Source organism: Cottoperca gobio, unplaced genomic scaffold (genome assembly GCF_900634415.1).
Source record: "Cottoperca gobio unplaced genomic scaffold, fCotGob3.1 fCotGob3_189arrow_ctg1, whole genome shotgun sequence".
NCBI classification, from domain to species: domain Eukaryota; kingdom Metazoa; phylum Chordata; class Actinopteri; order Perciformes; family Bovichtidae; genus Cottoperca; species Cottoperca gobio.
Genome location: NW_021166832.1, coordinates 80,899 through 92,500, shown reverse-complemented (window position 1 = coordinate 92,500; position 11,602 = coordinate 80,899). Strand labels below are relative to the sequence as shown.

General features: G+C 48.0%; 1 protein-coding gene across 1 annotated transcript in view; it reads left to right on the top strand.

Moving 5' to 3' along the window:
* plxna2 (plexin A2) overlaps positions 1–11,602 on the top strand; it is a gene marked incomplete at its 3' end in the record, with an annotated part of 74,335 nt that overhangs the window by 811 nt on the left and 61,922 nt on the right. The gene's annotated exons all lie outside the window — the stretch shown is intronic.

Here is an 11,602-nt window from a genome sequence, read left to right as displayed (position 1 = left end):
TCTGGAGTATTTAAGGAAGTTAGCAGTTATCTTTAGAGTCTTAATGCGTGTAATCATCACAGTAGACTGCTGATTCAGATGTGTCGACCTTCTGCACAGTGTGCACACATTTCTAATTATATTCTACTTAAAGCTTATTTAGATGCCGGCTGGTAGAAGGCGACTGCAACAAGTGAACCTGAGTGTGCAGTCTGGAGATTATCACACTGTTAATGTTTGTAAAAACAAATGCACTGTGAATTAGTTTCACAAGGTCACTAATCTATCCCACACCATGTAAACACTTCCTGCTGCGTTTGTTCTCGTCTCAAGTGGTAAAACCAAAAACCCCAAATTGCAACAAAACCCTCCAACGGTCTGATTTATTGTCGCCAACTGGCATCAATTTAGGATCCAGATTGACTCTAGACCTCATCTGTTCCAGTTCAGCAGATGCACCTACAAATCTTCCTTCTCTGACAGCCTCCATGACAATGACTCTAAAGAAAATAAATGTTGTCTTAAGTAGAAAATTGCTTTTACATTTGCATGAAGAGAACTCGCATCTGCCACGGCTGACGGGCAGCATATTAAACGCTCCGCTCATGCAATCAAAACCCGCTCCTTCCTGGTGAGATCACGGTTCTGTGCATGTGAAGCGTGACCCCGCTCACATCATTATTTTAATATCCATCTCAAAGTGAAACAGCAGTTTGACCCCAAAGCAGGAAATTGCTGCCTTTGGAAAGAACAGAGCAGCACTCAGCGTTGGTTAGATGATCACATGCTGATTATATTCACCTAATTAACTCCAATCTAATGGGGGAAAACACATTTTCTGATAGTGAGCAGAGCTGAGCAGCACTCTGACCACTGGGCTCTGCAGCTGCTGCATCACGATGTTGCAGCTCCAAGCTTCAGTATCTCCATCAGCTGGAGCCACAGTCACCTTAGTGACACACGTTTGTTGTTAACTCGTTCCCTTTGAAGACAGACAACACAAGAAGACTGCTGATGTTGTTGATGCTCTCCATTTATCCTGAAAGCTATGAAACACACATCTTTTGTTTTTTAATAATGGAGGATGTGAGCGAGGATGTTAAGAATTCTGCTCAATGAATCACTTTCAAGTGAAGCTTTGAAGTCTCGCCGTCCGAGGAAGCCTTTCGAGAACTTCAACATCTCACATCCAATCATAAGGTGAGCCTCACCGCTGCAGACCAACTGCTTCCACTGGACACACTGCAGGTCAAGGTTCGTGGAGTAAGGGTGGATGTTTCTGTGCCCCCCCCCCAACTTCACCTCTCTGGGGATTCCCGGTGCAGCTGCGTGGTCCTCAGAGATTTGCATTGAGGTGTTTAATAGTTTCCACACATGAGTCAGGGTTGTGCAGGATGCTCTGGTGTTCTGGAGAAGCTGTGTTGGTAAGAGGTCCTCTCATGTGCTGGATTACAACCTGTAGATTGTGTTTCCTGTCAGCTTCTCTCTGTCCGTGCGGTAAACTGCTGATTGGTGCACGCGGCTCGAGAGCGTCCTCTGTTGATGAGCGGCGAGCTGAGCTGATCATCGGGCCTCTTCCCGTTCAGTGCCTTCCACTCACACCGCTCGACCACTACGAGGACGTTACTAACTGATATTTGAACTGCATGAATGTGTGTGTTACTGTGTGCGGTGTCACCAGCAGCCTTCACCCCCCCCCCCCGAAGGCAGCCGGACTCACCACAGTTTAGCTTGAGACATTTTGACAAGTCGTTGTGCATGCAGGCAGAATCCTTGACCTATTTCTTAATGAGTGAACAACTCCCCCCTCCCTCCATACAGCAACCCCCACCATCCCAACTGTCTTTTGCTTGCACACACACACACACACACACACACACGCTAACACATGCATATAATGGTGCTTCTGTGAGTTCACTGACTCACTCTCCCACAGACATGGTCCTCCCTCTCCTATCTGCTGCAGTGAACAAACAGCGAGCGAGTGTTTGTTTTAATGCGACCGGCCCCCCCGTCTTGCCTCTCTGTAGGCTGTTTATCTGAACCTCTCAACTGTCCAGCTGTCACAACACAGATCTCAATCTCCCTGACCCACACACGCTCCGCTCACTGGGCCTTGTTATGTGCATGTTAGTGTCTGCGATCCCGCTGTATGGCGAGCGCCTGCGTGTGAGGATTGACACAAAGCGAGATGTGGATCTGTGGGGTCGTTGATCAAGTGGAGTGCAGCCAGGGAGAACATTCAGTCTGAGAGGGGTCTGGCTTCAGAGAGGAAGCTGAAGATCACAACTGCCTCTTCCTCTTCATCCGCGTCGCAGGCGGCTTCGTTTGCATCCTCGGGATCATTGTAAACAAGTCTACCTGCCTCTTACAAGCAGAGAGATCTCCAGGCTCCTTTCAGCTGCTGCGGGGGGTGCAGGCAGCACTGTGTGTGAACTGAGGAGGCTGGAACAGGACCCTCAGGTACCTGCAGGTATCAGGCGAACACTGGGAAGTGACGTTGGAGAGTTTCCGACTGTAAGTTAGGAAGTAAAGCGTCTCTGCATTACACACACGAGTGTTGGATCTCTGTCATGGAGGGATGGATGATTTCTAGTGTTGCATGTCCTCTTTAAATAAATCCCCTCCATATCACAGACCTGCAGACACCGTGCATCTTGTACTCGTGCTGCTGGGTTTTCATCATCTTGAGTAGCTGTGCGTGTTGCCTTCAGTGACTTATTGAATGGTTGATGACTACAGACCACTACATTGTTAAGTAGCAGCTTGCCCAGTTTGAGCAACACGTAGCACAGAGAGCAGAAATCAATGCATTTCATTTTCCCCGACACACAGGGAGACTGTAATGTTTGGTGACGCTGTGAGGACTTGAGAGGAAGAAGAATAGAGTTGTTGGACTGTTGTCCTTTGAAAGGCTTGTTAGAGTTTGTCCCCCCCTCTGTCGGGACGCTAGCTGTGTGTGTCCGCAGCGTCCAGACAGGCTCCAGTCAGTCTCATCAGAGGTCCGCCGGGGAACGTGCGTCCCGTGCCAGACGCAGCCGTGGCCAGTCCACATCCCGCTCTCTATTGATGGCAGCAAGTTAGCAATAAACCCCAGCGTGCACTCTGCTGTCCCAGAGGCCTGCCAGCTTGCTGAAACAAAGCCTTTTGTAGGACTGCTGAATCCAACAGATGGAGAAATGGACAGTAAATGAAAGTAGAGGCAAAGGGGAATAAAGGAATTTAGTGGAGCATGTTTGCGTGTTTAGGCTACTCCTCTGGGAAGCCTAACACCCTCACAATGCAACACTGGCAGTCTGACTGCGCGGCTCGTTGACATGCTGCGAGAGCGGCTTTGGGCCCCTCTGTGAGTGGAGAAGGCAGTCTGCTCACGAGGGCTCTCCAGGGCCTGGGAAGCCTTTATTAAGATGTTAATAGAACTGCCTGACACATTTCCAGCGGACAGGATCCCTCGCCTCGGCCATTCTTTAGTACCTTAATCTGCACGTCACCATCATCAGTCTCTCCCCCTCACACTACAGCCTGTTTAGGCATTCAGCCCCATCTCCACATTCCCCTGCCCAGGCGCTCTCACTCTTTATCTGATCCCTGCTGTCACAAGCCATCCTATATTTTACCACGTGTAACAAAATTACGCGATGCCAGAGATAAGGGCAGCAATCCTGGCAGAGGGACTCGTAGAATAACAAGTCTGGCTGTTTGTTTGTCCCTCATCTTCACACCGGCTGGAAGTCAGACTGTCACCCCAGCGAGCCACGAGGCTGTTACTTCTTCTTCTCTCTGCGTCAGCTTGCAGTTTGTTTCCAGGACACTACCTACATCGCTTCCACTCAGTCTCCCTCAGCCTGCTCCCCACTGCAGCAGCAACAACAGGAGGAACCAGCTTCACATACAGATGTCTTCATGAAAGGCTCTGACTGCATTGTCCCAAACATTAAGTAGAAGTCCGTTTAGTCGGGCACCATCAATAATCAATTAGCTGCTGTCGTGGGAGGATGTGCGCTCTTCTGTTGGGTGGAAACTTCACAAAAAGTGAGCGGGAGAGAGAGGGAGGCCGAGTGGGAGGGGAGGGCTTGTGTTAGACAGGGGGCAGCTGTCAGGAGCAGATGACTGTGTGTGTGTGTGTGTGTGTGTGTGTGTGTGTGTGTGTGTGTGCATCATTTATGCATGGCTGCATGTGTTTGTGTCCATTTGAATTGATTGTTGTTTGACTGCACATGTGTCTCGTGTGGGAGACGAGGCTGCCCACACCGCCCCCTGGTGATGAGGATGCCCCGGCCTGCCACTGTCGCCATGGTTACTGCAGGAAAAAGGGGGCGCAGACATTGCTTGTCTAGTCTGCTCATGTGCCATCGTCATCCCTGTACTGTACACACCATTACAACGAGCAGCACTTTCTCTCCCTGAGACATTTCAAAGCATCGAGGTTGTAAAATAAACTTAGTTCTCTATATTTACTGTAGCGGTGTAGACAACACAACGCTCACACTCCCCCGTTGTGCTGCGAGGCTCGGTGGCATGTAGATACCTGCACCGCCGCTTCATTGTTACTGTTGAGCAGAGAGCTTTATCTGGTGGATACTCAGCCCTGAGCAGAAGAGAAGATGAGGGGGGAATCATTCCTGATTAGGATAGCAAACAGAACACCGCCTTCCTCCTCGGTCCTTCTCTCACACACCCTCTCCATAAACTATTCCACTGTTGCAGACCAAAGTCAATTGGGCTAAATTGATGATGAAAGACCTTGAAACTCCCACAGCTTCAAAACATAGAATGTGTGTGTGTGTGTGTGTGTGTGTGTGTGTGTGTGTGTGTGTGTGTGTGTGTGTGTGTGTGTGTGTGTGTGTGTGTGTGTGGAAGGTCCGTATGTCTCTGAACTGGAGCTCAGGCACCAGGAAGGATCTTGGAGTACATGGGGAGGAAAGTTTGTTCCAAAGCTACTGCTGCCAGTCCTGCAGCTCCAGACTCTTTACTTTGGCCCAAGGTGATTTATAGTGTCCCGGCCATGGGAAGTGAATGTCCCCTGGGATAACAGTCATGTTTATGCATGAATACATGAGTCTGATCCACGGTGGGAGAAAAGGGATGAAAGGTACTTAAAAAGGGAGGCAGCTTGTCATGAAGGCCACGCAGAGTCCGTTAGGATGCTGCTCTGCTGGCGTGCTCGGGGCAAAACCGTTAATAACACTTTATGAATGTAATTGCTTCTGTTGTCGATCTTGACCTTTAAGATTATAGCTTTGTGCACCATAAGCATGGGGCTCTGTGGAATGTGTGGGATACTGAGGAACAATAACTCCTGCTCCCCCTGCATGCTTGTCTGGGAGCCCGTCTTATCAAATAATATCAACAGAATGGCCATTGTGAATCACGGCGTGCTAAAGTGAGCTACAGTAAGCAGTATGTGTTCCTGCCAGCCAACGTTATCAAGATGAATCTATCGCAGGAGGAAGTTACATGTTGTTGTTTCACTACGTTTACGTCCTAGTGCCCCCTGCTATCAAAGGGAAACACTCGCGTCACTCTGCCATCGCCAGTGAGCTGTGAAACACGACGTCTTCATGTAACCGGCTTCAGAAAGGAGAATCCTTAACATGCAGCAAGTGAAGCAAAGATCCCTACATCCTCTCACTACATGCTCGCTGGAGGTCAGACGCATTGTGTTTACGGAGAGTGAATCAGGGCTTCTGTGACAGCCGGGCCTTCTGCAGAGGATCCTTGTGTTGTCTGTGAACATGTTGATTAAAGATGACTGCCGGAGGGAGGCAGAGGTAGAAGGGAGGGACGTGAGGAAGGCAGGGGAGCGGGCAGGTTTGTACTTGAAAGCATCTTTTCTTGTCTTAATCTGCAACAGTTAGAGGTTTACATGACGGGAGCTAATGCTGCTAACCAGCTGATGCACACAGAAGCTGCATTTAGAAGATATGTGCGTGTCACAGCTGAGCCCTTCACCAGGCGCACCTTCTGTGCTGGTTCCTCTTGCAGAGCGTAAAGCAGGGGAAGCTCTGTCCTCGTAGGAACAATGTTTACTCTTAAGTATTTTTGCACACGCCTCACTGCCTCCGCGGCTGCAAGCCCCCCCCCCCCCACATTTCACAACATGTTGGACCTGACAGGGGTGAAGAGGTGAGGGGAATCAGCATTTTATTACAAAGCTGCACATGAACACAATGTTGAATATATACAATTGGGTTTTAATGAATGTTTTTATTCACAAACAAATTGCACATATCGCTGCAGCGTTTGATCAGCACAATTAAGCGTTGGGTTCAGTCTTCTCTTCGGAGGGGTACAGTAAATAGTTCATTCTTTCAAAGCTGGTGATTAACAGTACACTGTGTAATCTGCAGCCTCCTCCCTTTCTTCTGCTTCCTCTCTCCGTGCTCTGCTGTTTATTTACGGGGGTGGAAGAGTGAGCTGCGTGGAGGGATGCCAGAGGGGACTGGCATGTGGCTCAGACGCTGGGAAATGTCAGCACATTTTCACATTCACCTGCGTTTTGGGACCTGAGCCCGAATTCTGCCGAGCAAAATGAGAAAACAGAGAGTGGCTGCTGGGCAACGTGTCTCTGTTGAATTGGTCCAAAGTAAAGTACACATTAGCACATTCTTACTCCATGTCAGTGCACACACACACACACACACACACACACACACACATACACACAATGTAAATCCTTCATGCATTCCTTGTGTGCAGACATGGGTAAGCTTTATAAAAGACACCTTGCCTTTGTTTATTTTGCCAAGGCTGCAGTGTTTGTGCGCTGCGTTGTACAAAGCGTGAGTTGCTGCAATGGCCTTAAGGTCTGCAGAGCTGAAACGTCTGCCCGCCTGTACAGTAGCTCTGTGTCAAGGTAACAAACCCACCGTGGCTCAACCAATCATAATAAGGAGAGCGATGAAAAGACGGATTCTACTGCAGGATGAGAGCTACAAAAGAAACATGTTTCCAGCATCATGTGAAATCTGCTGCTTGTAGCATTTGGCAATAAAAGGTGTTCACTAGGAACGTGTTGAAATGAGAGGAAAGCTTCAGAGTCCCGGCACTATCTAAAGCCTTAAGTAGCCGGGATGTATGACTCAATGTAACGGCAACACTGAGGCGTCATCTGAAGACCCCTCTGCTGGAGGAACCTTCTCGTTGACACGTTGAGAGAAGCCGCGTGTAGACGAGAGACTGAGGAACATCTTGGAAGCTTTAAATCTTTAACGGGTAATGGAGAAGCGTGTTGCTTTAACTCTCATTATTAATTAAATGTTGATGGCACAATGTAACGGCTGTAGAATAAAGACAGCAGCTGGAGTTCCCTCTCACACGGAGTCACACAGGAACAGCAGAGGAAGCTGGAAGGGAGGGACGGAACAGGAAGTCACCACTGTTTTCACAGAAGTGGAGGGCGCCGTGTGCCCGGCAGACGGGTCACTGAGAGAAAGCATTTGCACAGTGAGTTAAAGAAGCGTTCTGGAGTTTGGGAATATGTGACTAACCAGCTCAGTAGAGTCTTGCATATAATGTGTGTAATACTCCAGACTAATGGGAAGTCTCTGACTGCGTGCTGGTCACACTGAAACAGCCGTGCACCACCAAGTGTCCTAATTAGCCCACTTCAGCACTTAGTCTGCCCCAGCTGCTCCTATTTATGTTACTGATGAAATGCTGAATTGGTCTTTTTCCCCCCTTCGTTACATTTCTTCAGGGTAAATTTATCGTTTTTCTCTTTCCTGTTATTCCCACTTTCCTGCTGGAGCATGATTATATGTTTTGCCTGCTGCTGAAGCCGTTTACAGGGAACAGCAGGGCTGTTTTGTTTGGCTAAAAGAGGGACTGCCAAGAACCCTACGCCATGTTCTGCCCCGACTAAGAAACGACAGAGTGTGGTGAGAGGAGGAAATGCTCCGGCTGCCCGCTGCTGAGCTGACTCTCACGTGAGGATCCATTTCATCCCATCCTCTGCCACAGCATACGAGAGCTTTCACTTTCATCTCTCAATTGGACGGAGAGGCGCTGGCTTGCTTGCCAAAGCCTCATTTTACTGCTTCAGTAAACCCGTGGCCCAGTATGATCGCTGTTAAAGCAGTCAAGCCACAGTCTCTCCCTGCGCTTCATCATCTATGTGTGCGGTCCAAGGAAAAAGTTAATGTGAGGTAAAAGCTTCCACTGAGGGATTCAGATCTCCCGGCTTTGGCATCGCTCACACTGACCGAGCATGGGAACGCTCCTTTCTTTGATTTATCTTCACTCATTGTGTCTTCTGGTTCTCCTCATATTGCCCTTTCCCTCTCTCCGCCTCAGTATTGTTTGTGTCTCTTTTCTGTGCACTGTGTGATCTGCTCCCAGCCTGCCTCACTTCCTCAACAATGAAACAGATGCTAATTTTAATCATCTCACTAGCAGAGATTAGTCTTTGATCAAACTTAATGCTCAGAAAGCAACTGCTGCACGGAGCTTCAGAGGAGGCTGTGCAGGGGGCTCCTCCTAAGCCCTTTGTACATGTGTTCCTCTGCCCAACATTCGACATGATGTGCAGTCAAAGCATTGTACGCATTACACACCAGAGCTGGATTTAGACTATTCCTGCTATGAATGTCAATGTTTCCCCCCTCAAGACCTACTTATGCGCAAGCGAGTGTGTGTGATTACATCAATGACATGCTTTCCAGAGAGCCTCTCTGCTGGGCGCCTGTATCAAGATGTAGTACAAGAAGAATACTGACGGACACTTGTGTGAGAGCCAGTATATAACACATGCTCTCCAGTGTCTGAGGAGTGCAGCCCGACTACCTGCGTGATGTATCTGAGGTTCTCTGGTGTAGTGGGCGTGCTGGAGCTCTTCTTGCAGCGTGAGCGTCCTACATGTGTGACTCTGAAAACATGCATTTATGAAGACGTCTTGTTTTAAAGTTAAATGCATCAGCCAGTAAACATGGTGTGGTGATGACATGCCTAAGAGAGTCACATCCCCGCAGGGTCAGAGGGCACGGTGAGCTCTAACTCCACGCTCTGTAAAGCTCCACCACGGAGGACATGGAGACGGATCCTTCCACGCCAAGCGGGGCAGAAGCCCCCGCTGTAAAAGAAAGGGGTGCACTTGATTTATAACGTTGCATAATCATAAAATCGTAAAATTACTTTTCTTTGTTCATCAAAAGGGGCAAAGGAAGAAAGGTTAAGGGAGGAGGAAGGAAGGAGGGTTAAGGGAGGAGGAAAGGAAGGAGGTTAAGGGAGGAGGAAAGGAAGGAAGGTTAAGGGGAGGAGGAAGGAAGGAAGGTTAAGGGAGGAGGGAAGGAAAGAAAGTTAGGAGGAGGACGAAGGAAGGTTAAGGGATGAGGGAAGGGAAGAAGGGTTAAGGGAGGAGGAAGGAAGAGGTAAGGGAGGAGGAATGAGGCGGGTTTAATGGAGGCAGGAAAGGAAGGAAGGTTAAGGGAGGAGCGGAAGGAGGAAGGTTTAAGGGAGGAGGGAAAGAAGAAGGTTAAGGGAGAATGGAGGAAGAAGGTTAGGGAGGAGGAAGTGAAGAAAGGTTAAGGGAGGAGGAATGAAGAAGGAAGGGTTAAGGGAGGAGGGAAAGGAAGGAAGGTTTAAGGAGGAGGGAAGAAGGAAGGAAGGTTAAGGGAGGAGGGAAGGAAGAAAGGTTAGGGAGAGGGAAGGAAGGAAGTTAAGGGCGGAGGAAGGAATGAAGGGTTAAGGGAGGAGGGAAGGAGAGGGTAAGGGAGGGGAAGGAAGGAGGTTAAGGGAGGAGGAAAGGAAGGAAGGGTTAAGGGAGGAGGAAGGAAGAAAGGTTAAGGGAGGAGGGAAGGAAGGAGGTGTTAAGGGAGGAGGGAAGGAAGAAAGGTTAAGGGAGGAGGAAAGGAAGAAGGTTAAGGGAGGAGGAAAGGAAGGAGGGTTAAGGGAGGAGGAAGGAAGGAGGAAAGGAGGGGTTAAGGGAGGAGGAAGGAGGAAGAGGAAGGAGGAAAGGAAGGGGGGTTAAGGGCGGAGGAAAGGAAGGAGGTTAAGGCAGGAGGAAAGGAAGGAGCGTTAAGGGAGGAGGAAGGAAGGAGCGTTAAGGGAGGAGGAAGGAGGAGCGTTAAGGGAGGAGGAAAGGAAAGAAAGGTTAAGGGAGGAGGAAAGGTAGGAGGGTTAAGGGAGGAGGAAAGGAAGGAAGGTTAAGGCAGGAAGGAAAGGAAGGAGGGTTAAGTGAGGAGGAAAGGAAGGAGGTTAAGTGAGGAGGAAGGAAGGAGAAAGGAAGGTTAAGGTAGGAGGAAAAGGAAGGAGGGTTAATTGAGGAGGAAAGGAAGGAGGGTTAAGTGAGGAGGAAAGGAAGGAGGGTTAAGGGAGGAGGAAAGGAAGAAAGGTTAAGGGAGGAGGAAAGGTAGGAGAGTAAGGGAGGAGGAAAGGAAGAAAGGTTAAGGGAGGCGGAAAGGAAGGAGGGTTAAGGGAGGAGGAAAGGAAGAAAGGTTAAGGGAGGAGGAAAGGAAGAGAAGAAAGGTTAAGGGAGGAGGAAAGGAAGGAGGGTTAAGGGAGGAGGAAAGGAAGAAGGTTAAGGGAGGAGGAAAGGAAGAAAGGTTAAGGGAGGAGGAAATGAAGGAGTGTTGAGGGAGGAAAGGAAGGGAGGTTTTTCCTGCATTGCCACAGGCCCAGTTCTCTTCTGGACCTCTTGTAACGCTGCCTCCACCTCTTGCACAGTACAGTACAGAACAGTACAGTACAGAACATTACAGTACAGAACATTACAGAACAGAACATTACAGTACAGAACATTACAGTACAGAACATTACAGTACAGAACATTACAGTACAGAACAGTACAGTACAGAACAGTACATTACAGTACAGAACATTACAGTACAGAACAGTACAGTACAGAACATTACAGTACAGAACAGTACATTACAGTACAGAACATTACAGAACAGTACATTACAGTACAGAACAGTACAGTACAGAACAGTACAGTACAGAACAGTACATTACAGTACAGAACAGTACAGTACAGAACATTACAGTACAGAACAGTACATTACAGTACAGAACAGTACAGTACAGAACATTACAGTACAGAACAGTACATTACAGTACAGAACATTACAGAACAGTACATTACAGTACAGAACAGTACAGTACAGAACATTACAGTACAGAACAGTACAGTACAGAACATTACAGTACAGAACAGTACATTACAGTACAGAACATTACATTACAGAACAGTACAGTACAGAACATTACAGTACAGAACAGAACATTACAGTACAGAACATTACAGTACAGAACAGTACAGTACAGAACATTACAGTACAGAACAGTACATTACAGTACAGAACATTACAGTACAGAACAGTACAGTACAGAACATTACAGTACAGAACAGTACATTACAGTACAGAACATTACAGTACATTACAGTACAGTACAGAACAGTACAGTACAGAACATTACAGTACAGAACAGTACATTACAGTACAGAACATTACAGAACAGTACATTACAGTACAGAACAGTACAGTACAGAACATTACAGTACAGAACATTACAGTACAGAACATTACAGAACAGTACAGTACAGAACATTACAGAACAGAACATTACAGTACAGAACATTACAGTACAGTACAGTACAGAACATTACAGAACAGAACATTACAGT